Source organism: Chiloscyllium punctatum, chromosome 4 (genome assembly GCF_047496795.1).
Source record: "Chiloscyllium punctatum isolate Juve2018m chromosome 4, sChiPun1.3, whole genome shotgun sequence".
Taxonomy (NCBI): domain Eukaryota; kingdom Metazoa; phylum Chordata; class Chondrichthyes; order Orectolobiformes; family Hemiscylliidae; genus Chiloscyllium; species Chiloscyllium punctatum.
Genome location: NC_092742.1, coordinates 68,293,845 through 68,320,507, shown reverse-complemented (window position 1 = coordinate 68,320,507; position 26,663 = coordinate 68,293,845). Strand labels below are relative to the sequence as shown.

At 41.1% G+C, this 26,663-nt stretch overlaps 1 protein-coding gene across 7 annotated transcripts in view; it reads left to right on the top strand.

The window, feature by feature from the left end:
• The window catches only part of npas3 (neuronal PAS domain protein 3), a 1,321,930-nt gene that overhangs the window by 439,058 nt on the left and 856,209 nt on the right, over positions 1 to 26,663 (top strand). The window lies entirely within an intron of this gene.

Sequence of the window (26,663 nt, the reverse complement as noted above, 5' to 3'; positions counted from 1 at the left end):
CTTCCTTGACCAAATTTGGAAGCACAATTTGGTGAACACATCACTGGCATGTCTCCAAGTTGATCAAGTAAGAAATACCCCCAGTTAAAAGACTGCTAGAGAGTGAGCATCTGCTGAGGTCCGTGCCTGGCACACTGTGTCTGTTGGATATGTGCATGCACATATGTTAGCTTTCTCAGGATACTTCCCATCTGAAAGTCAATCTCTATGGAAGTGTGAATCACATAGGCCTTGAATATAGTAGAAATAGTAATTAGCCATCCATTTGACTCAACTTTGTTTCATCTTTGAATCAAATAGTTTAAAGTATGAAAACTTAACAACATCTGACATTGCTAACACCTCCTTTTGAGATCTATTATACTAACTGATGATCCAGTCATCACAGATTATATGGAATACCTATGTTCTGTCCCCAACCATGGCTCTTCAGTTGCCTGCCACTTCAATACACCGCTGTGTTCCATTTCTTTCTCAGGCCTGTTACAGTGCTCTAGTGAAACTCTGCAAGCTGGAGGAACAGCTCCTCATCTTCTGCTTCAGCACCTTACAGCCCTCAGGACTCAGCATCGGGTTTAACAATTTCTGAGCATAAACTCCCTGTTCCTTGTAACTTTCTATGTCTGCAGGATTGGAAAAGAAATCCTGTTGTAAATCAGAAGATATTAGTCTTTTTTTCAGAAATGAAAGTTCTGGAGATCTTCAGCAAGTATAGCAGCAGAGAGGAAGCAAAGTTCATGTTTTGAATCCAATATGATTCTTTGTTGAAATTAATTGAATCATGAACTCTAATCCTCTCTCCACAGATGATGACACATAGGTTATCCAGCAATTGTTTTTAGTTCACATTTCCAGCCTCCCCAATGTTTTTATTGTGTCCATTGGTACAGAAAGATTCAGAATAAGTGAGGAAGGAAGACAACCAGAAATTTTGATTTGGCTTTTGATCTTTTGCAAGCTTTTTGCTTTCTTGTCTTTGAGTAATATATGGCAGGTGTACAATAGTTCATTCAGGTGACTTTTAGTGATCACATTTAGCTGTATATATTATTAAACCTTGGAGGAACTTAATTACATTTTGCTTACTCGGATGCTCATGCAGTAAGCTTCAACAAAGTCTGGTGGTTTTCAAATGCTGGGTATTGCCCAATGAATGTGGAATAAGTTGTTATTGTTGTTTGATGCTTCTGCAATTGTGCTACCCTTTCAGATGGATCAATGTCTATCCATATCTTTTTAAGTTGTGGGAATAAGAGGTGGTTTGAAGGATGGTAATTCACCTGCACAAAATGTTTTTGTCAAAAAGAATAATGATGTCTGTATATTTTCAATACCTACGCCTTTAAAGTTTGCTATAATTGATTTGTTTAGCATGCATCATTGCTTATCCAATGGGTAAATCATTGTTGGTTAATGGTCAGACCAGTTTTTGATACATGAAGACCTTGACGAGGTTTGTGACAATATCAGTATCTTTAACTCCCTCTCCCTAACAGATATCACGAGCTCAAGTCCAGTCCCTGACTACAGACAAAATCTGAAGTACTTAACCTAAGGTGTCTAATATTTTCCTGAAACAAAGTGTTCAGGAAATGTTCATCCTGTCTGATACATCAAAGCATCCAAAACATAGGTTTGTTTCAAAGTTGGAATCTGAGCTGTAAACACTGCACAGCTGTAACGGCTGTGGATTAGACTGATTTCTTTTCCAATATATTTGCTGCCACCAGTAAATCACCTTTATTTTCCAAATGAATAATTTTTGAGCACAGTCTGTTAAGGACAATGCATAGCATCAGAGGTGAGGAAGAGGTAGGGCGAGAGGGAAGTTGAAAACAATATGAAGTTGAAGCAGGAGATAAAGCATTCTACCCGATGCAGTGCTAACCTCTCTCTAAAGGCATTGAGAGTAATGGTAGACATCGCATGCTCCTTCTCCGAAAAGACCTGGGCACGGACATAGCTGTGGGAGAGGACAGATAATCAGTAACAATGATCCCCCTCCACAGCCTTGACCTGTTAATAGCCAACCTGGCCAGGACTAGTAGCAGGACCCATGAAGAGATCCTCTGACTTGACCACACCCCTCAGCACCAGATGCCCGAAGATCCGGAACATGGGGGTGAAGTGCAATCCAAAGCACAACAAAAGATTTTTAAAATACTAAAAAGGGTGTGCAGTTTTCCACAATCAATAGATACCTGTTTCACAGACTCCACTGTGTCACAAAATAAATAGTTCGATCAGGAGTCTGTGAACCACCGCAAGCTCTGGTTACGTGAAACTGCTGCGGGCACATCTTCCATCCCAGGTCCTAATGCAAAGTGAGAACACCTGTGTAGACAGCAATCAATAAGCATACTAAAGGATATCTAGGCAGGGGGTGAAGGAGTTGAAGTGGATGGTGTGCAACTACAGCCCATAATGAAACTACCTCTGTGCAAGGTGGAAGGATACATTCAGCATTCCCTTGAGGTAGCTTAGGTTGTAGGGCACGGGCTCCTGAGGGAAGTACAGGAACCTAGGGTTGATGTGAAATTTCATCCACACAGGGATATGTGCAGCCGGGATTACAGCACGTATCTGAGCATTCTCCAACTTGTGCACAAAGTCAGGTCAAGCATCGCTGTTTTCAGGCAATGGATGGCATCAGCTGCAAGCAACATCCAGCTCAGGCATCTACAATCCAGTATATACCCAAATCTAGTCACCTCCATGGCCACAACTCCCCTCTACCAGCCCCTTGAACTTGTGATACTGTGAACAGAGATTGTTGAACTGGTTTCCCAGTTTTCCTACTGTCAAAACATCCATCTTTTTATTCATATGTTTGTGTGCATATGTATGGAAAAGTTTACAAGGGATTTAAAGTTTTAACTGGTATATGCCAACAGTTCATAGTTGCTTACCTACCGCTAGTGTCTATTTCTTTGTGATGAATAATAATTCTTGTCAAGAACAACAAGTTGGTCTGTGCTTTCTGACAACCTGAATCTAAAAATCAGGTAAATTAGGGATTTTGTATACTTTTAAGATCTTTAACTTTTGTATTACCCTGGGAATATGGGGCTTGATTTCCAGTGCATTATCTCTGAGCCATGACACTGTTCTCACTCTAGTTGTTGCTGCTGCTCTTTTATGTTGTCCACTGGTCTTATTCAAAATATTAGGAATTTTATACAATAAAAGGTTTGAGTATGTTTCATAATTGAGTTTGCTCAAGACTAGGATAAATAGATTTTGTATCACTTTGTTAATCAAAGAATATAGGGAATGTATGAGGTTGTAGTGTTGAGCCAAAAGATCATCTATTGAATGACAAAGCAGGTTTAAGGCCATCTGGTGTACTGCTTCTGTTTCATATGTTATATTCTGACACAGGCTTGCACCACAAGCAGCCAATGAGGGGGTTGTGTGGCTCCCACCAAGCTATTTATTCAAAATAGAGAAAAGTCGAAATGCATAATTTTGGTGTTTCTCCAATCAGAAATCAGTTCTCTCCTATATTTGCCTCTTATTGGAACACTAGTGAGCGTATCAGCAGCAAATGAAGGAGAGAAGCAATCTATGATTGGATGAGCAGCAAATAGCACAACTTGAGAAATTTAAGTCTGACTGAGGCCTGGCACTGTGACAGTGAATCTGCCATAAGGGAATTGAAAGGATTTCATGAAGACAGTGGCTTGGGAAGAAGGGGTACAGTTTGGTCACCGAGGGGCAACCATAAAATGTAGGATCAGAGTTAGGTAGACCAACATCCTGGGGGATGGAGTGCAGGTGATGTGAGAGTTGGGGGGTTTCTGTTAGCGGGATGAAGGCAGTGAGAGTTAGGTCGGCCCTTGATAGAGGAAGTGAAAACCAGGTGCACTATCACCAGGTATAGGATAGTGATGAGAGAAATGGTTGGTGGTGAGAGGGTGTACTGGATGTGCCCCATCCCTTGTGATCAAAGGCCTAGTCTTTTTCTCATTCTAGCTCTGCTGCTTAGCTGAAAAGGCAAGAAAAGGAACTTTTAGGGAAATTGAAATCTGGCCCCGAGGCAGTGTCTGAACAATCCTTATCTCACCCTTCAGCTTGTACTTTCTTAACATGAAACCATATTTATTTGAACATTTGAGCATGTTTTCCCTTACACAAATGAGCAACAGGCAATATAAGCAATACAGATATCATTATCTATGTGATGAATACTGTGCTGAACAAGGAAGTTTTCTGTTTAGAAAAACCAATCAGAAAATTGGTTCCCAGACACACTCTGTCTGGTAATTGTGGCCTGAGTTACCAAGACCCATGTTAGCCAATAACTTCTATTTAAAAAAATGAATCGCTTGGCAACTGACAGAAATTACCAAAGGGCAAGATTTCATGTTATTACTGAAAAAAACCAAAATTTACATAAGTCAAACATTAATGAATAAGGAACAGATGCATCTAACTAAGGAATAGTTACTTTTATATAAACTAAAGAACACATTCATCACAAGGCCAATGAAACACAACACTTCTGGAAGATATATATAGAGTAGGTACAAAATAACTTAGACTCACATTGTTTCTACCATCTAGATTGCAATGTCCAGTGCACTTTAAAAGTTGCTCTGCTCAGCCCGAATCTCTGAGCTATGATTTTTACCAGCAGACCACATTGGTATATCAGTGTTTCTTAAATTTCTAAGTTACATCTTTCTATTCCTTATTTTAAGACAGAACTTGAACCCTCACAGACATCCTAGTTGGTCGTTAACACTGTGAGCAGTCCTCCTGCTGCTTTGTCTTTCTCTAGCCGTATGTGTCGTTGATTTCAAAGGAAGAGCTGTACTTTTGTTGTTAAATGTGCAAAAGTGTAGAAACTCGCTTGGTATTTTCGTCATTTTCTGTCTGAGTTTCTCTTCCCAAGTCACCCAAATCATATCTGCCTTTCTCTGAGTTGACACCCTTCTAATATTCTGCGCCTCAACTTAAGTTAAAGGAGGAAATTTTAATTTTAGAATCATGGAGAGATATCTAGTTTTCAAAATGTGGAAAAATGCCCTTCAGTATCTGCACAGGTCATCACGCATCTATTTATTCTAATCCCATTTTTCAACACGTGGTGCATTGCCTTGTATGCCTTGGCATTTCAAATGCTCATCTAAATATTTCTTAAATTTCTTGATAGTTTCTGCCTCTCGCCCTTCTAGGAAGTGAGTTCCCTGGGTGAAGAACTTTTTCCTTAAATCCCCTGTACTCCTTCTCGGCCTCTGCTTACTGATCCCTCTACAAAGGGGAAAGGTTTATTTCAGTCTACCCTATCTATGCCCCTCAAACTTTGTCCTTCTCAATCAGACCTCTGCCAGCCTTTTCTGCTTATAAAGTTTTCTAAAGTCTAGCTTCCATTATACCTGTGAGAATATGTTGAAGAAAAAGAATAATTAACCATAAGAACAATGAAACAGTACTGTGTTTGAAAGCATATTGGGCACCCACAGTAGTACAAAGTCATTCTGTCACCTTCATGTGGTCCATCTCTGACTCTTCCATTCCTAGACTTCCCTGCTTACATATCTGGAGACACACTGTTCACTAATATCACTCCAATCAACTCCCAATTATCGTGACTATGCTTCCTCGTGCACTGCTTCCTGCAAGAACCCCATTCCATTCTACCACTTTCTCCAGCTCCATCACATTTGTTCTGACAATGCCACTTTCCATAAAAGTGTCATCCTTTTAGCTCAACTGATGATTTCCACTCTCTTCTGTAGTAGACTAGGTCCTACTCTGTTTCCGACACCATTTCGTGTATTTCCGCCTGCATCTCTTCTTCTCCCCTTTGAGTGTGCTAAATGAAAATTGGACAATAAGTCGCTGATTACACTATGGAGTGATGATCAGTTATCAATGATAAAGACCTCTACCTGCTAACAACTGATTAATTCCTCGGAACCTGAATGTGTGAACAAGCTAGCCAGAAACTTTCAGAACTCTAACATGGGAAATGGTGACCTTGTCTGCAAGGATAAAAACTAAAGCCTGAAGAAGGCTGGTCTATTCTCCCTCAGCAGTTGTTGGAAGGTGTTTCTTTTACTTGATAAATCAGAGAGCTTAAAAGTTGCGAACTAGTTGCTCTGTGTCTCCTGCAAGCCAGTTAAAGCATCTGAAGGAAAGTGATTGTGGAACAGCATGTCCTGGCAACCAAAAGGTTAACCTCAGTGAACCCTGTAAACAGGGACCATTGAAATGCTTTCCCAGTTTTTCCTTCTACCCATTGCACCAATGCTTTTGTGTGTAGAATGGAGAACAGTACAGCATTGGAACAGACCCCTTGGCCCACCATCACTGCTCTGACCACAAACATTTTAAAGTAATCCCATTTGCTTGCACATGGTCTGTATCTATTTATTCTCTCCTTTTGTGTCTGTCAAGGTCTTAAACATCGCTAAACCTCCCCTGCCATTCCAGGCACCTACCACTCTCACACATCTCTTTTAAACTTTTCTCCTCTCACCTTAAACATATGTTCCCTAGTATTTGACATTTGCAACCCAAGAAAAAGACTGACTCTATCCACCCTGCACATGCAGCTGATAGTTTTATATACTTCTACTAAGTTAGTCGTCAGCCTCTGATGCTCTCAAAAAAACAATTCAAAATTTGTCCAACCTCTCCTTATAGCTAATACTTTCTGGTCCAGGTAACAACTTGGTTAACTTCTTTTACATCTTTTCCAAAGCCTCCACATCTTTCCTATAGTGTGGTGACCAGAACTGCACACAGTACTCCAAATGTGGACCAACTAAAGTTTTAAAGAGCTGCAATATGACTTTACAACTTCTGTGCTCAGTGTCTCAACCAATGAAGGCAAACATGTCATATGTTTTCTTTACCACCTTATCCACTTGTGTTGCCCCTGTTACGAAGCTATGGATCTGTGCCCCCATTCTGTATATCATTGCTCCTAAGAGGACTGCCATTTATTGTATACTTTCCTCTTACACTTGACCTCCAAAATGCATCCTCTCACACTTATAAATAAATAGATAAATTTCCATCTGCTGTTTCTTTCCCAACTTTTCAACTGGTCTATATCCTATTGTATTCTTTCATAGCCTTCCTCACTACCCACAAATCCACAAATTTTTGTGATGTCTACAAACTTACTAATCAGATAATCTATATTTTCATCTAGGCCATTTATATGTATTACAAACAGCAAAGGTCCCAGCACTGAAACTTTCGGTATATAGGTCACAGGCCTACAGTCAGAGAAACACCTCTCCATAATTACACTCTGCCTTATATAATCAAGCCAATTTCGTATTCAGTTTGCCAACTCACTATGGATGCCATGTGACTTAGTTTTGTCTACCATGAGGGCTTTTGTCAAATGCTTTAGTAAGTGTTATCCATGTAGACATTATCCACTGTACTGCCCTCATCTTCAATCATTTTCATTACTTCCTCAAAAGATTCAATCAGGTTTGTGAGACAAGATGTCCCTTGCATAAAACCGTACTGACTGTCCCAGTTACGTCCATTCTTTTCCTAATGTGAATAAATCCTGTCCCAAAGAATACCCTCGAATAACTTCCCCTCGAATATGCTCTTCGGCCTATAAATTCCTGGATTATCCCTTTTTCCCGTTTAAACAAAGGAGCGGCATTTGCTATTCTGCAGCCTTTTTGGGACCTCTCCTATGGCTAAAGAGGATGCAAAGGTCTTTGTGAAGGCCTCAGCAATATCCTCCGTTTCGTCCCTCTGTATCCTGGGATCGATCCCATCAGACCTGGGGTCTTACCTACCTTAATGTTGTTCAAGACACCCAACATCTCCTCCTTCTTAATATCAACATGTCTGAATATCAACATACTTCTCCCTAAACTTACCATCACCCATGATCTTCTCCTTGATGAACATTGATGCAAAGTATTCATTAAGGACCTCACTTTGGCTCATCGCATAAATTCACTCTTTTGTCCTTGAGTGGACTACCCTTTCACTAGGTACCGTCTTGTTCCTAATAGATGGATAAAATGCCTTGGTATACACCTTTATCCTACTTGCCAAGGACATTTCATGGCCCCTTCTAGCCTTTCTAACCTTAAATTATTTTCTGCTTTATTACTCTACAGGGCCTTGTTTGATTTTAGTTTCCTAAACCCTACATATGCTTACCTCGGCTCAAATACACAACCTTACCCACAACCTCACCAAAATCCGATTTCTCACTCTCTCTCTTTCCTACAAACCACAATCTCTCTCTGGCTACTACTCAATTAGTCTCTCGTCCTGGTTCCTGAACAGCCAAGCCTATGTCACTTTTGAGTCATTACATCATCTCCAGAACTCAGCCTCTGGATTCTGCTCTGCTCCCACTGCCTCTGGTCTGACTGAGCTTGATCAACCCCTGCTCCACAGGTGCTGCTATTTACTGCCTGGATCATATTGCTCTTTTGTTGCTTTCACTCTGACCAACCATCTACTATCCCTTTGTATGTGCAAATGGATTTTTATAAAGGATTAGAGATTTAACCATTAGAATTATATGTCGGCAGTTCATAATTGTTTACTGAAACCAATTTTTTTGTAATAAATAGTTGTTCTTATTAAGTACAGAAACCTAGTCTGTGCTTTCTGTTAAATTGACTCTAAAAAGCTGTATAAATTGGGTAATATTGTGTACTTTTATAAAACATTCCTCTTTTGTCAGGACTTGGGAATTGCGAGGCTTGATTTCCAGAACACTACCTCGGGGAGGCATAAAAACTGTCCTCAAGCATGCTTTATTGCAGTAGTTCTGATGTCACAAAGTTCAGTTCATTGAATCATACAATCCTTACAGTGTGGAAGCAGGCTATTTGGCTCATCAAGTCCATTCAGACCCTCCAAATAGCATCCCACCCAGAACCACTTGTCCCCCATCCCTGTGACCCTGGACTTCCCATGGCTAACCCACTTAGCCTGGTCTATGGGAGGAAACTGGAGCACCTCAGAGGAAACCTGTGCAGACATGAGGACATTGTGCAAACTCCACACAGCTGCCTGAGGGTGGAATTGAACCGATATCCCTTGCACTGTGAGGCAGCAGTGCTGACCACTGAGCCATCGTGCTGTCCATTGGCAGAATTGGTCTCAGAATTCTAAACTTGACAGAATTCCAAATGTTCTGTCTCGACCTGTACTGTTTACTCTTAGGATTTAGCATAACAACCTTCTAAGTACATTGAAGCATGAGACAGCAGATACCCTTGTCCATTGTGCTCTGTAGCATTGAATGCCAATGTCCATTTCTACTGGTTCCCTGATGCTGAAAACAATTTCTCCAATAGGACTCAGTCAATGCAGGCCTCCTTGTCCCGTTCAGTTTTAATCCTCTCACTTCTGTAGCATGCAGTCGTGTCCTGCAAGAACAAAAGTAGATTATTAATGGTTGTGTACCACTGCATATGAAAAATAGAGCTGTGTGGAAGCAGCAAATACGAATATGAGGCTGACAGCACTCATAGGTATATGATGGTAAGAATAGTATCTTTATGCTATGCTTAAGTTCCAACATCTGGCCTCACTTGGAACGCTGATGATGTTTCTGACTTAGGTCCTTGATCAACTCTAGCACAACCTCATCCTGCTAACTTTCACAATTAGAAACCAGTAGATGATGTGACTATGGACCTCTTACTTCCCACATTACCCTGCTTTGTTGTCAAAGCAGAACAAGTGAAATTATATGCAAACAGTGAGAATTGAGTGTGAGACAAGAAGCAATGGTTTGAAGCTACGGGTGAGCTGTTTAGGACTACAATAGTGCTGGAAAATACTCAGGAATTAGTTGGAGAATAAAATGATCAAAATAGCTGCGAGATTTGAAATTTTTTTTTACTTTATCTGTGAAGAATGCTAATGTAACAAATTTACTACACAGTATGTTGTCTGTTAAATGATGAAAGCCATTCTAAAGCATTATATTCTTAGACTCACTGAAAACAATTTTAAGAGGTGAAGTTATTTGAAATATGCCATTTACTTACCTTTAAGATGCTGCAGCTATTCTCACTTGGGGCATGCTATGCTGTTCTGGAATAAGTTTGCCTTTAATGCTAAGCAACAGCAAGTGTGATAAAACCCGAGAAGTGAATGCCCTCATTTACTTCAAGAAATGTACTGTGAACTGCATTGTTAATTAGCCCAGTGTGTGAATTGAGAAAACAGAATTTGGAGGTTCTGTTACGACCCTACTTAGTCATTCTGGTAAGATGCAGTGTCCTGTGCTTCAAAAAGTGATCACAAATGAACTCAAATGCAGTCACTGTACCTTCAATGTACACAGGATATAATTACATTTTGCAGAATTTCTCCAATCCTGAAGTCCCATTCACACTTTGCTCATATGTTTGGTTGCAGAAAAGCCAGGACCCAGTCAAGAGGCAGAAGAGCTGGAGTCCATCGTTCAGCAGCACCACTTGTTGTTATGCTTCAGCCACACAAGTGACAGCACAGAGACATGCATAGTGATAGTGTGGAACAGGAGGTATTAGAGGGTGAGGTGCAGGTTCTTATTGATGAAGAGGTATGCTGCACATATATTTTGCATGTCCATGGGCCTAGTGGAGTTGATTCCTGTTTCTGATGCTGGAGTCTTCTTTCAAAAGGCTTCTGTACAAGCATGAATGTGTGCATGAGTCGTTTGTTTTTAATGGATGTCAGGCTACGAGTATTTTGAGGTGTGTACAGCCGACTTCCTTGCACTATTTTGGAGCAGGGATATGCTTTGCACTGCCATGACACTGTCTGTGTCAATTTCATTGCACTGGCCAGAATGTTGACTTGCATGACAATTTCTGTAGCAGATCATCCCAGAAATATGAGCAATGATGATGTTGAGGAATTGCAGATCATTATTCCCAAAGCAGTGTAACATATTTTGAACTTTCAGTTTGAGCATAGGCGTATAGATTGATCCATCTACTTCTTGTATCTCATACAAAACGTATGCAAGCAGCGCAGTAATACCATATGGGTAAATGATACTTTGTATCTCGATGGTTGCATAACATTTGAACACTATGCAGGTTAATGGTTGCACTTGTAGTTTACAATCAGAAAGCAACACAAAAAAAATTGGGTTGAAATTGGTCTTGGATAGTCTGAGAAAATGGATGTTAATGAATGGAATCTTGCTTTACAGGCATTTAATTTGACTTGAATGGAAATGCAATTTGAGCAAGGTGTAAAATGGACTGCCAATTCATTGTTGTTTGGTTTGCACATGCCCAAAACCAATTTCACACACATCAGCATTCTCAATTAGCGGTAACAAAACAATGAAACTTCTCACCAGCAATATTATCTGAACTTCATATCAGTTAATAATTTCAGAGCATGGAAAGGATAGACCACTTCTGAAATAAAAGTGGGGAATGGAGAAAGCATTTAAGTGGACAGGCAGCATCTTTGGAGAGAAAAAGTTATGGTTCATGTTTTAGGCAGTGGTGGTTTGACATGTTAAGCCTTCACAGTTAGAGACAAAAAAAAACTGCAGATGCTGGGATCTAAAATAGACAGGCGTGTTGTGTTCTTCCAGCCTCCTGCCTGTCTATTTTGGATTCCAGCATCTGCGTATTTTTTTCTCTAACCAAGTTTTTTACACTACGAGGTCTCTTCAAAGGATGCCCACTTTGAAGAAGTTCTCTGTCTCCCTCAGATGTGCACTTAGTGAGTGCACTCACTGCCACAACACCGTGACCTCCTCAGCCCTCCAGCTCTTTGATCACACAATGAAACAAACTCGATACATGACATTTCTCAGCTGCTGTCTTTTCAACCATCTCATCCCTCAAGGCCTACAGGTACATTTTGAACCCTCCAAATTTGGACCCACCTTTGATGCTCCCAACTTGCAATACCTCCAATGCCTCCACAAAAAATTCTCTCTCCAGATTCTCCACTGTACCCTCTTGGCTATGCAGAGGTACTTCCATTCCCTCTCCTCCACCCTACTCCAGCTCAAGGCCTCCCTTTCTCAAATGTGTGAAGGACAGCTATTATTCTACATCCAACGGGGAATCCATCAGCTCAACAAACAGTTTTCAGTTTCATGCCCAATATAAAAATTTGGAAGTTTGCAGAGCATAGTGTGTTGTTGCAGCCTCCTGCCTGTCTATTTTGGATTCCCCTTCACAGTGGCTTCCTGACCCTTTGAGTTTTGCCAGCATTTTCTGTATTTATTTCATATTTGCAACATCTGTAATATTTTGCTTTTGTCAATTAACACTTCTGCATGGGTACAAAAATGAAATACCGTCAAGCATCTTAAATGCATCCCATATGACATGAATAAACAATCTCTGAATAATTGAAAATTTACACTGGCTCTTATTCACTATAGTTGTAAAAACCTCCATCATATACTGTCTATTGTACCTAATGTTTCACCATAGGCAGAGTTCTCTCTCAGGGACGCAAGTAGTTAGGATGACTCTAAAAGTACACAGAAGTATGTGGTCAAATGATCTTTATGGCTCGACAACTCTCTAAAGTGAATAGGTAAAAAATTGCCAGATGGTGTGAATTCATGGACTTTGACAGGAAGAATAGAAGAGCCAAATATAGAATTCCTACAGGATGGAAGCAGGCCATTTGGCTTATCTAGTCCAAACTGCCTCTCTGAAGAGCATCCCACTCAGATCTACCCTATAACCCTGCATTCTCGTTCCTAATCCACCTAGTCTGCACATTCCTGGACACTATGGGTAATTTAACATGGCTGATCCACTCAACCTGTATATCTTTGAAATGTGAGAGGAAACTGGAACATCCAGAGTAAAGCCTTGCAGACGCAGGGAGATTGTGTAAACGTTAGACTGTCACCTAAGGGTGGAATCGAACCTGAGTTCCTAGCACTGTGAGGCAGTAGTGCTAACCACAGTGCCACCATGCTTTGGGGTCTTTGTGCAAAAGTCACAAAAGGCTAGCATATAGTTAAGCAGGTAATAGGGAAGACAAATAAAATGTTGGCCTTTATTTCAAAGGGGATGAAGTGTAAAAATAGGGAAGATTTTCTAAATTGTACAAAGCATGAGTCAAACCACATCTTTTCCCCTTGTGGAAGAGTCTAGGACTAGAGTATGCAATCTCAGAGCAGGGGTTTCCCTATTAAGAGAAACATGGAGGAATTTCTTCTCTCAGAGGGTGGTCAATTCATGGAATTCATTACTGTGAATAGCTGTTGAGGCTGTGCTGTTGAGCATATTCAAGGTGAAGATAGGCAGTTTTTCAATCTGTAAAAGAATCAAGGTTTTTGGGACTAGGCAGGAAAGTGGCGTTGAGGATCATCAAATCAGCCATGATTTAACTGAACGGTGTAGCAGATCTTTTGGGCTGAATGGCCTACTTCTTCTTCTCCAATTTATGGTCTTAACTCTGCATTTTGCTACCTCTACAAATTCCTTTTATGCCTGAGACATGATACGTTAGGTTCTTGTGGATGTTTCAGTTTCCAAAAGAAAGGCCACCTGCTTGGTCAGTGCTGCTCAATCCTGTCCTCCATTTTTGCCCTCTCCTGAAGTCAATCTTTATATATCTTATTCACTTTGCTATTTCTCTTGCATAATTTCATGTTTTATGAACAAACACTTTTACTTTATAAAGATCATCAACTGTTCCACTGACATCTTTTCAATTTGCTTTGTTTTCTCATACTTTTCCCATTTCTTCCCTTGAGCACATCTACTTTTTCACATTACTATTCTGAGCCAAATTTCTATTCTGTTTTCATGTAAACCATTCAAAATTTTTAAGCCTCAAGGGATTGTTCTCGTTTAAAAAAAACAAATTTGCATTCACATCAAACATCAGAGAAAGATATTCTTTTGGTAGTCTGTTTAAGCTGTCAATTAAACTGAGTTCAGAACACCCACCCCCTACTGAGACAACTTAAACTTTTGAAACTCAGCCAAAAGCATTCACAATGACACAAAGAACTTGCAAAGAATGTCATCAAAGAACTCAGTTGAAACTGGAACTGTATGATCAGATGTATTTTCTAACCTGAAACAAATAGCTTATCAATCAAAGCAGTCCCGCAAACGGATGTTGCACTTCTCAGTGATTGCTATTGCCTATTTAATTTAACCTTTAAAGAGCAGGAATTTACAAAACAATTAAATTATCACAACTATACAGATCTTATCGGGGTCTCAACATATACCCTACTAAGCCCCTTCATAATCTGATAAATGACTGAATTTTGATATTGAAAATATGTTCTAACACCACTGTGGTTCAATGTTAGCTTGCTGAATTGATCTTCTATCTCAGTTAAAGGGGTTGAACAGTGCAATGATGCTACATGGTAAAGCAGATTAACTTTATATCAATGTGTTGTTTCCCTTGAAAGGAATAGCATACTGGATTGCCAGAAAATTAAGTACCAGTGAACAGCTAAGGAATCTGATATTAACGTGCATCATCAATTCTGCTGGTTACGAGCAGTGAGACTGTCATAAATTCCAGAATTAAAAGTACAGATTCAATTTATAACATGTTTGCAAACAATAACACTGCATGTTGTAAAGTATATTTTCTTCACTGCTGCTTCAGTAGTCAGCTAATGCAGATGACTGCTTTGGGGAATATTGGGTAGGATTTGCACCCCTCTATAGAGGTAAGGGGCAAGTATCAAATTTCATGATAGCCAGCATGCCATTTTTAAAAAATAAAAAGTCTTCACTTGGGCCATTTTCGTAGAGGATGCTTTGGGGTTTTGACAAGGCTATCTGCCCACAAGCAGCAGTCAACTAGTTAAGGGGATTAAATGATCACCTAATGTCTATTTCCAGACTCCAATGGAATTTCAAAATTGCCTATGAGCTCCTGCAATGTGTCAGGGACTTGTCCACCTGCCTGGAGGCAGCTCCTGATAGCAGATTGAGGGGCCAACATATAGGCAGCCACTCCAGGCACAATCTGATGTCTCTCAATTTGCTTGGTCATAACTGTGAATGCAGACCATACTGGGCAAGAAAGCATTTCAGAATGGAGACACCATTTTGCTCTTTTACCTGAAAAACAAGTTTTATCTTATTCCGCTTGGAGGATCTCCTAATAGCTCATGAACTTTGAGATTACTCCTACCATCCTTAACCGTGCAATTTCTTGAAAATCATTGCTGATAATGATTTCCCAGCAGTGTGGTGTCATGACCCCTGGCAGTTTGACCCAACATCAAGAATCCTGACACACAAACCAAAACACCTGTCCATGGTGTTTTGAACTTTCTTGGTGCATTACTTGACAACAAATATTTTAGATGCTGCTTCTGGAACAGAAGATGGCAACAGCAATAACTACAGGGCTAAAGTGATGAAAATTTCCACTGACATTGATATGTAGACAGTGGACTCTTTCTGTCAGCTCAGAAAAAATTCCCCAGGAGCAGGTCACAGTTATATGTTGCTACAACAATATTTAACAATCACCTCTTCAAACATTGCTCCTGTGCCATTGAACTGTGCCAATGATACACCCTTTTAAGAAAACAATGTTAACTTAGGATTCAAGTTTGGTGAAGTCTGATTTGTCAGCCTTGAGCTGCCCTTGCTTTACTTGTGAAATTCTCAATTTTATAAAGAAGCTTTAGCCAATAATATGAAAACATAGTTAGTAGTATCAAAATATGAACCAAAGGCTAGAATATGGGAACACAAATGTAGTAGCTATATTAAGTGGAAAAATATTAAAATATTTATCAATAAAATCCAATACACTAGGTGAAATCACACCCAGCTTTGAATGCTATCATCTTATGATTTTTAATTTTGAAAGATTCTTACGTGGACCCATCATCTACCTAACATCAATATTTTGCGTATCTTTAATGAACAATTAGCAAAACCAATTTATTGTTCCATGTGTATTCTGTAAATCTATTAAGTGGAACAACTTAAAGGAGTAACTTGGGCCTCGTATCAAAATCGCAAATATTAGTTAAAACTGTCATGGTTACTGTCACAAAGAATGGTCATTATTCCTTCAGAAATAGCTTATGACTGATTCATGCTTAAGTACTTTATGAAGCAATAAGTTTGAATATTTATGAACTATTATAATATAACTGATTTCAGATTGCATTAAATGACAAGCTAGTAATCAAACTATGCTTCTACACTTTGATCAACTCCAACTGCCTTAGTTGCTTATTCAGCTATGGACTTTCAACCATCCTGAAAATGTTAACCTCCAAAGGGGAATCACCACCTTTCTACGATTTTGCTGCCTTAGGCTGCACATACAAATCTTCTTTTCTTTTGGTCATGACTAATTCCATGATTCTGTCTGCTTTAACTGTCTATGGAATGCTGCAGTATGTATCACGAACGAATGTGCAAGTCTATGATTTGGAGATGCCGGTGTTGGACTGGGGTGTGCAAAGTTAAAAATCACACAACACAAGGTTATAGTCCAACAGGTTATAGTGCAACAACTACCTGGTGAAGGAGCAGCACTCCAAAAGCTAAGGCTTCCAATTAAACCTGTTGGACTATAAACTGGTGTTGTGTGATTTTTAACTTTGTGCGAGTCTATGTTATCAAATACTGTGTGATAAGAGTTGACAAACATTACATGCAGTAGCAGTTTCCCATATTAAGCATGATGTCACCTCATATAGGTAAGAGCCACATCCTGACTTGGGAGTTGCAGCTAAAAGAGAACTAAGTGCTTACTGGCTTTATGCTTTCTTTGTTTACGCTTGCAGAAATATAATTCACTCCCTTACATCTTTGCTTTAATCCCAAATTAAAATATCAATACAAAGCCAGCTGGATATCAACAATTTAAACCACTATAAGATATTTTAACGGCTACCATAATCTTAGGTGTTGGATATTCTGGAAGCAGTAAATCTGTGATACTGTGGTGTCTTTTCCAAATTAATCCTAAAACTACTAAGGTCATGCAGTTACTAGTAACTCACCATTACCATGCCTGTGATAAATACTGTGATAAATAATATTACAAACTCTTATTCTGATTCCTGTTTCAAATGTGACATTAGAATTAGAACAAATTTATTGAGTGCAGTGAAAAGTTTATAAAGTCACCACTGACAGCACTATCTTAGGTACAAATGTAAGATCTTCAGAAGAAAATTAGAAAATAAAAAAATGAAAAGTTCAGCATTACAGTTCTTCAAGCAGTCTCGACCTTGTCACCAGACCACACTAGGCTTCGCCTCCAGACCACGCCAGCCTCGCCTGTAGACCGTGCCAGGCCTCGCCTCTACTCTGCATCAGCACATTTTCCCCAGTCCAGCTGAGCCTCTTTTCCAGTCCATTTTGGGCCTCACTTCTGGTCCATACCAGGCCTCGATTCTAGTCCATGCTAGGCCTCTCCTCCAATCCATGCCTACTTGGCCTCCAGAATCGATAAGTTCCCACTGTGGGTCTGTCACAGCCCCACTCCAGGCACCAACTTCCAAATCCAGGTTCCTGGCCTACTGAAGCCAGGAGTCCTAAATCCCACCACCGCTGCTGCCAATGACCCTCTGACCACCGCTCCAGCTTCCCAAAAAAAAGCAAGGAAAAGGAGACAGTGAGAAAGAGACAGGCAGAGGGAAGGATATGGCCAACCTGGAGCAGAGAGGCTCAGGAGCTCTAGCACTCCCTGCCATGCCAATTCCACCATCTCGGACAGATAAGATTTTGGGACTGTGAGCTGTTCTGAATTTTGCCCAACAGTAATCTTGGATGGCTTTGTTGTTTAAAGTTAAAAGGTTGTTTCAATGGGAGGAAGATGCATGATATTTGCATTGGTAAATAATGACCTGAGCAATTGTGCTGATGGTGAATAGACCATTAGCTTCCACTGTTGGGACTATTGAAAGTGTCAGATTTTCAAAATGGTTATGCTTTAACTTTCCATTTAAACCTGAAATAGAAAAACTTGGGGATCTGAAGAGTATTTAATTGCCATTTCTAGGCATTTACTCATGTGATTCACCTTGCCATTGGAGATGTCCTAAAAAGTCTAAAAAAATGTAGGATTTGGTTGCAGGTTTTTCTAAATGTATCACTGAACATCACAGGTGGTGTCTGTCTGAAAGAAACTGAGGCAGAAAGCAGGGAGATGGAGGTATCTTCTATTGTCCACCATGAAGAGTGCAGATAGGAACTTGTGGTCAGATTGAAGAGATCAAGTTCCTGCGATTTAAATGAAACTCTATTTTTTTGCCTGATTTTAAATCTTTAATGAGAGCTTCTGAAGAAACTCAGCAGGTATGGGAGTTCTGTGGAGAGAAAGCAGAGTCAACATTTCAGACAAATGTCCCTTCTTCAGAACTGATTTCGAAGAATTTAACCCAAAGAGAAAATGCTGGAAAATCTCAGCAGGTCTGGCAGCATCTGTAAGGAGAGAAGAGAGCTGATGTTTTGAGTCTAACTGACCCTTTGTCAAAACTGACAGCTCTTTTCTCTCCTTACAGATGCTGCCAGACCTGCTGAGATTTTCCAGCATTTTCTCTTTTAGTTTCAGATTCCAGCATTTGCAGTAACTTGCTTTTATTGAAGAATTTAATTCTGCTTTCCTTCTCCAGATGCTGCCAGACTTCTAAGTTTCTCCAGCAATTTCTGTTCTTGTTTTAAATTTCCAGCATTTAGTTTTTTCTTTTGTTGTTTTTGTTTGTTTATTTTTGAATCTGCAGTTTCTCCTCAGTGTGAAAATCATTTTAAGGAGTAAAAGCTATCCTGTTGTCATAACTCACTTGGGTAGTACACTGAAAATCTACCCCCACTATTGTAAGAAATGTAAAAAGACTTAGTCAAACTATCAAAAGGTCCCAATTTACCTGCCTGACAGACTCCGATTAAAAGAAAACACTCACTACCTTTCTGTAATTAGCAAGAAAACAACAAATTGTCTTAAACCAGTGTCAATAAGGAAACTCTACCCCTTTTAATTTCCCCCCTCCCCCTACATACAGACAGACACACAAAGACAGATAAGATTTAGATACTACAGCGATTAATAGGGGAAAAAACAGGGAAACATTGTTCAATAGCATGAGTCAGGACCATGTGATTTGTTGAGTTGTTTCTTTCAGTTTATTCCAAATATTTCTAGTTCTTTGCTATTGACAAAGGGTTATTTTGCATAGATTCTCTCTTTCATCCCCGGTTGAGAATTTGTCCTTTTACTGTCTTTTGAAGATATTTTATTCATCCTTCAACAGGGGTTTTGCAGAGAAAAGTGAGTGGAAAACAGCTAGTTGTTACTGGAAACTTGCTGGTACCTTCACATGAGAGAGAGAGAGCAGGGACAGAAAGACAGAAAGACTTTTTAATGCTTCCTTTTTACAGGCTTAGCTGGGGAACTGAGCCTTGGCAATTAGTCTTCAGAATTGGGAACTGGAGAAATGTGAAAATTTGGGGGTTCAGTGACATGTTCAGGCTGAGGCTGGAACCCAGTCATGGTGGAGTGCTCTCTGTCACCTTTCATCATGCTGGAAATTGAAGTATGCAATGGAGAAGAAAATGGCTGTAACTACTCATGGGCTACGTAAGTGACTTGACCTGTGAGAAAGAGGTCTGTAGCAAATGCCAATCATAAGGCATTTAAAGGCTAAGGACTTTGGTGAAAATGGTAAATGAACACACAAGCTACCTATTCCCAAGCCATCCAAGCATTGACCTTCTCTGTATGGCGAACCTCTCTGGCACAACCATTGCTGGTCCACTCTTTGACTGCTGCAGCTTTGAGCACAGATGAAGTCAAACATAATGAATATTGAATAAGGAGGGATAAAGCTGTCACCAGAACCCAATGCCTTGTGTACATATTGTTCTCCTTGTTTCCAGATGGCTCTATCCTTGGCAGTAGGCTCCATCCATAAAGCCTAATCTGTGGCCATGAAGTACTGCCCAGACAGAGTTAAGACGAATGATACGAAGATAGGTGGAGTTGTGGACAGTGAGGAGGGCTGTTGTCGGATGCAGAGGGACTTAGATATGATGCAGAGCTGGGCTGAGGAGTGGCAGATGGAGTTCAACCCTGCCAAGTGTGAGGTTGTCCATTTCGGAAGAACAAATAAGAATGCGGAATACAGGGTTAATGGTAGGGTTCTTAGTCAGGTGGAGGAACAGAGGGATCTTGGGGTCTATGTACATAGATCTTTGAAGGTTGCCACTCAGGTGGATAGAGTTTGTAAGAAGGCCTATGGAGTATTATCGTTCATTAGCAGAGGGATTGAATTCAAGAGTCATGAAGTGATGTTGCAGCTGTACAGGACTTTGGTTAGGCCACAGTTGGAGTACTGTGTGCAGTTCTGGTCGCCTCACTTTAGGAAAGATGTGGAAGCTTTGGAGAGGGTGCGGAGAAGATTTACCAGGATGTTGCCTGGAATGGAGAGTAGGTCGTATGAGGATAGGTTGAGAGTTCTCGGCCTTTTCTCGTTGGAACGGCGAAGGATGAGGGGTGACTTGATAGAGGTTTATAAGATAATCAGGGGAATAGATAGAGTAGACCGTCAGAAACTTTTTCCCCGGGTACAACAGAGTGTTACAAGGGGACATAAATTTAAGGTGAAGGGTAGAAGGTATAGGGGAGATGTCAGGGGTGGGTTCTTTACCCAGAGAGTGGTGGGGGCATGGAATGCGCTGCCCGTGGGAGTGGTAGAGTCAGAATCATTGGCGACCTTTAAGAGGCATTTGGATAGGTACATGGATGGGTGCTTAATCTAGGTTAGAAGTTCGGCATAACATCGTGGGCCGAAGGGCCTGTTCTGTGCTGTATTGTTCTATGTTCTATGTTCTAAGACGCACGTAGCACAGAAAGACTGACAAGCACATGGAAGTTAAAATCAGAAACATTTATGTAGAAATTGATAGTGAAGTACATGCCTTTTTCACTTGTGCCACCAAAGTCCCCTCAATATATTTTCTTCTGTCCACCCAACTACACAAGTCACATAAAGGGAGCCTCCTTGAAACTGAAATCTATTGGTCCTGCAGGTTTGATGGAGAAGTTATGCCTGGATGAGCCAAAGATGGTGAGGGTCTGAAAGTTAACCCTCCTTGGCATGAATTTTCAAGGGTCCGAGGAGGCCAGGCAGAATGGAAGTGAAGATCCCATCTAACCCTACAGTACCCTGAGTGAAAAGTATAAATGGGTTTGTATGTGGTTCTACTTTTGGCTGAGTGCCTTCTGGTACAATCCTGTCTCCTTGTGAGGAAGGGTTACTTGGAATGGGGGTAAGCTTTGCCATCCCCTTGTTGCCATGACCTTGGTCTTGAGGACCAATAAATGGAGCAAAGGAGTGTAAGTGTGTGTGTTTTTCCAGAAGCCTTTGAGAGTGCTAAGCCAGGTTCTCCATGGCAGCTTTCAAATTGATTCAGCATCTGAGGATTGAGGGTCTCTACGCATGCCCACCTATTGCTTCTGCTCCTCCCTACATGTTCGGATGTGGTCCCTGTTTGCTGATATCACACGGTCATCTCATGCTTGGGACTGAACAAGTGGCTGTTCTCCAGCAGTCTTCTAAATGGCATTGGAGGCAGTCCAGAAATGATTCATTAGATTTGTCCTTGGTTTATGTCGTGATTGGAACAATGTCAGTCAGGTGGATCTCCTTGAAAATGTGTTCCCTGACTGGAGCTGTTAACCTGGTTCAATCAGGGAGTCCTGGCCAACAAATATACACAAGACTGTCAGGGGTTCCTGCTTCTCTACGAGCCAGCTCTGTGCGAGCTGGTTCAGTGTCTTGTACTAGGCATGCAAAAATAAAGGGTGACTTGGTGATGGGAAACTGGCCTTTATGGAGTTATTTAAGTGGTGACAAGAGGAAAATATGCCCCTTAAGAGATTCATTTGCAACAGTTGTCTTTGAATTGGGGGAAGCTTTTCTGGCATGATGCCACTACTTGGAAAACTTGATTTGTTTGATCCTGGCATTGAAGACTAGGCCCAGTATGTGGAAAAAATGTGTTAATTTGTCCAGGCAAATGACATTGGGACAGAGGAAAAACGAGTAATTCTCCTGATAGTGTGTGCACGTGCAACTTTTTTGGTTATTACAAGCTTAACTTTCCCAAAGGCAGCTTTCAAAATCTTTCAAGAATTGACAGCTTTAGCTAAGGAATATGGCAAACTCTAGCATCCTCTAATTATGAGATGCTATCGGAATTACTGGATAGCTTGAGAACCAAGAGAATCTGTATCGGGATTTTTGGTGAGATTACAATGACTGGCAGAGGTGTGTGATTTTGCTTTAAGCAAAGTGAGATGCTAAGAGACCAGTTGGTATATGGGATTAATGATGTGACCATGCAAAAGTGTCTACTAGCTGAAGCCCAACTGAACTTCAAGCAGGCATTACAACTGGCTTTGTCATTAGAAATTGCGGCAAATGGAGCTCATAAGTTACAAGTATGCCCATGGAAGTGGACACTCTTGTCAGGCCGATTGAGTTTCAGGAACACCACTTGACTGAAGGCAGTTGCACAGCTGCATTCAGGATATATGCTGAACAGAGGGACTCTAGGTCAGCCTACAGCAAAACTGCAAAACAAAGCCAAGCCTCAGCCAAACGGTTAAAATTTTCTCCAGGATCCAGGCCAGCAGACCATTGTAGTTGCTGCCTATATGCTGACTCGCGACAACAAAAGAGTCCCACTGAGCCTAAATTGTGTAAGAGAATTCATAGGCTGATATCCAGGAGAGTGCACACCCTGTAAAATTCACTGATGCCTGATTAGTAACAGTTAAATTGCTTAACAACACCCGTAACAGAACCAATCAAAATAAACATCTGGTTAAATGGTCATCCAGTTCTAATGGAATTGATATCAGCGCAGCTGTATCAGTGATTGCAGAACCAGTCTTTATTGAACTTCACTCTGACTCCAACCCTCCGGCTGCATAAAACCTCATCCAGCTGAGAACCTATATTGGGGAACCTTTACTGATTAAAGGTATAATATAGGTTCCGGTGTCATATGAGAAGCAGCTGGTTCAGTTACTACTGATTGGAGTGAAAGTCTTGGCCCAAGCTTGATGGGGCAAAATTGGTTGAGAAGGATTCAACTTGATTGGTTCAACGTTTTTAAACTGGAAAATGGCTGCCTGAGTGAAGTCAGAGTAAATACCAGAGATTTCACCCAGAGGTCTAGGGACTATCAAATGGGCCAAGGCCACCTGACATGTTGACCTAGAAGAAATTGCACAATTCTGCAAAGTCCACCCAGTGCCATTTGCCTTGTGTGTTAAAATGGAGGCAGAAATCTGGAGGCTGGAAAATAAAAGAATCATTTGTGGAATAGGCTGCACTGGTCATAGCAATTGTGAAGAATGATGGGTCAGTTTACCTTTGCGGATATTTCAAACAAAAGGTGAACCATTTTTCACATCTGGATAAATACCCAGTCCCTCACATAGAGGACTTGTACGCAAAACTAAAACTAGCAGTGGGGGTTGGCGGGGGGCATCTGTCCTTCATGAAACTGCACATGAGCCATGTGTACCTTCAACTGTGATTAGATGAGGATTCCCAGAAGTGTGCTACAATTACTACTCATTAGGGTTTGTACAACATATGAGATTGCCTTTTGGGGTATCATCAGCCTGTGCCATTTTGCAGTGGATGATGGAGAACATTTTACAAGGTCTATCTCAGGTAGCTATTTATCTGAATGATGTGCTAATAACTGGAAGATCAGTAAAGAGCATTTAGAGAACTTGGACATGGGGCTTAAACCTTTCTCTAAGGGAGGGGTCTCACTTAGGAGGGGAAAATGTGTGTTCCAGGCACCCCAAGTGACCAACTTGGGTTACAGAGTTGACAAAACTGGGTTACACCTGTTGGCAGATACAATGAAGGTGATCAAAGGTGCCCCAGCTCTGACGTCTGTACCAGAGCTTAGGTCTTTCCTCGAGTTGGCAAATTATTACAGAAAATTCAAACATAACCTGGTCTACATCCTGGCACCTTTACAGTTGCTACTGAAAAAAGGTCAGGCTTGAAAATGGTCTTGTAGCCAAGATGTGGCCTTTAGGGAAGTTAAGAAGCAGCTATCACCATCTAAGGTATTGTCACACTATGATCCCAAGCGAGATGTGGTGCTGACATGCGATGCTTCCTAGACAGTATCAGGGTAGTGTTGGCTCACAGATGGCCCAATGGAGACACATCCCAGACCTTGGCTGGTGCTGAATGAAGGAATGCCCATATGGAGAAGGAAGATTTAGCAGTCATTTTTGGTGTGACAAAGTTCAACCAATGCCTTATGGACATAACGTTGTAATAGTAACAGACCACAAACCCGTCAGTGGCAAATTAAAGAGGACAAGCCTGTGTTGCCTATAGCTTCAGGCTGAATTCAACATTCGGCTCTTTATTTGAGCGCATACAGTAACAAGTTGTAACAACATCTGGGAGGACAGGTGGGAAATGCAGATGCCCTGAGACACCACCCACTGATGGATACGCCACCGGTTGTGCCGCCACTGCAACAGTCCGTTCTGGTTTTAAACTTTCTAAACACACTTCTGGTCACCGCTGACAACATCAGACTGTGGACACAAAAGGATCCCATCCTGCAAAAGTAAAATTCCGTGGATGATGGCGGAAGCAAAAGAGCCATCACAACTGGAATTGAAACCTTTCTGGACTCAATGAGATGAGATCACCATAGAGGACAGCATGTCAATATGGGAAGCAAGAGTGATTTGCTCAAGCAAAGGTTGCTGCCAAATATTGGCTCAACTTTACTGGGGTCATCCAGGAACTTCCAAATGAAGATGTTGAAGAGAAGTAATGTCTGTTGACGAGGATTGGATGCCAACATAGCTGCATTTGTGGGTCAGTACCCAGAGTGTCTAAAAGGACAGAAATCACCACCAGCAGCTCCCCTACATTCGTTTGACTGCCTGGATAAACCTTGGACTCAATGACATGTTGACTATGCCGGTCCTTTTGTAGGCTGTATATTTTTAGACATTGTGGATGCCCATTCAAAGTAGTTGGATGTGCAAAGAGGTTGTTTGGCAAACACAGAGACAACTGAAAAGCTGCAAGCATATTTTGCATTACACAGACTCCTAGCGAAGTTGGTTCCAGACAAAGGGAACATTTACCAACCAGGAAATTTGTTTATTTCCTCAAGTCAAATGGCTTTCAGCATGTTTAGACAGCCCCATGCCATCTATTATCCAGTGTTCTGGTGGAATGAGCAGTCCAAACTTTGAAAGCAGGCTTAAAGAAACAGCCTACAGCTTTATTTGATACCAAACTGTCTTGGTTCCTGTTTGATTACAGGACCACCTCTCATGCAACTACAGGGACAGTCCTAGCAGAGTTGCTAATGGTGAGAAGACTCAGCACCAGGTTAAATCTGATCTTCCTGGACCTTGAAGGTGAAAAAGTATCAGGAACACCACTGCCGGATAGAAGATTCCTCTAAGTGAGAGAGGCAGTTTACTTCAGGGGACTAGGGTTGGTGTCAATACCACAGAATTGACTCTGCAATGGTAAGAGGCCTGGTCAATACAAGGTTAGGTTCTGTGACATGCAAAGTTCAAGTAGGTGAAGAGGTCCTGAACAAGCACGTGGACCATATGAAAACTGCAACCTCACAAACAGGGCAGGAGCAAAACATATCTGGCCCCTCAGAACATCCAGCAAGACTGTCAGAACCCGTGGGTCATCCTGCCCTCTGTCTAGCATCAAAGAAGTCTCTGACAATCTCTGACAATCTCACCACTACCCCTTAACATTTAATCACCCTACCATTACTGAATCCCCCACTATCAGCATCCTGGTAGTCACCATTGATCAGAAATGGAGCTGGACCTACCATAGAAATACAGTGGCTACAAGAACAGATCAGAAACTAGGAATCCTGAAGAGGGTAACTTATCTCCTGTCTCCCCCAAACCTACCCACAACTGACAAGCCACAAGTCAAGATTGTGATTGTGCATTCCCACTTGCCTAAATGGTTACAGCCTAAAAACGCTAAAGAAATTTGACACCATCCAGGACAAAGCAACCTATTTGATTGGCACCACATCCACAAGCATACTCTTCCTCTATCACTGACACTCATTAGTAGCAATGTGTAACATGAACAAGGTGCACTGCAGAAATTCACCAAAGATCCTTAGACACCCCCTACCAAACCCAAGCCAATGACTTGGACTTGTGTAATTTTTAACGTTGTCCACTCCAATCCAACACCAGCACTTCCAAGATTGATCATAGTCATATTTGTGAAGGAGAAGTAATCACAGGTGACCTTGAAAGTGTCAGCTGTGGATTAAATTCAACAAAGATCAAGGACAACAGATTAATGGGAACATCACTATCAGCAAGTTTTCTTCCATGACACTTACCATTCTGACGTGGAAATATACTGTTGTTTCAGTATCATATAGTCAAAATCCTAGAATTCTTTCCTTAATAGCATTGTGGATCTACTGACAGCATATGTACTGCAGAGAGTCAAGAAGGCAGCTCACCACCACCTTTACAAGGGCAACTAGGGACAGGTATTAACTTTCAACCTAGCTAGTGATGCCCATATCCCATGAGTGAGCAAAAAGATCTATAGTCTGCAGAGACACCGTGGCTCACCGATCTTGAACAAATGACATTGAGGACAATAATTCTGGATTTCGTGTACCTCCTGGTATCATAAT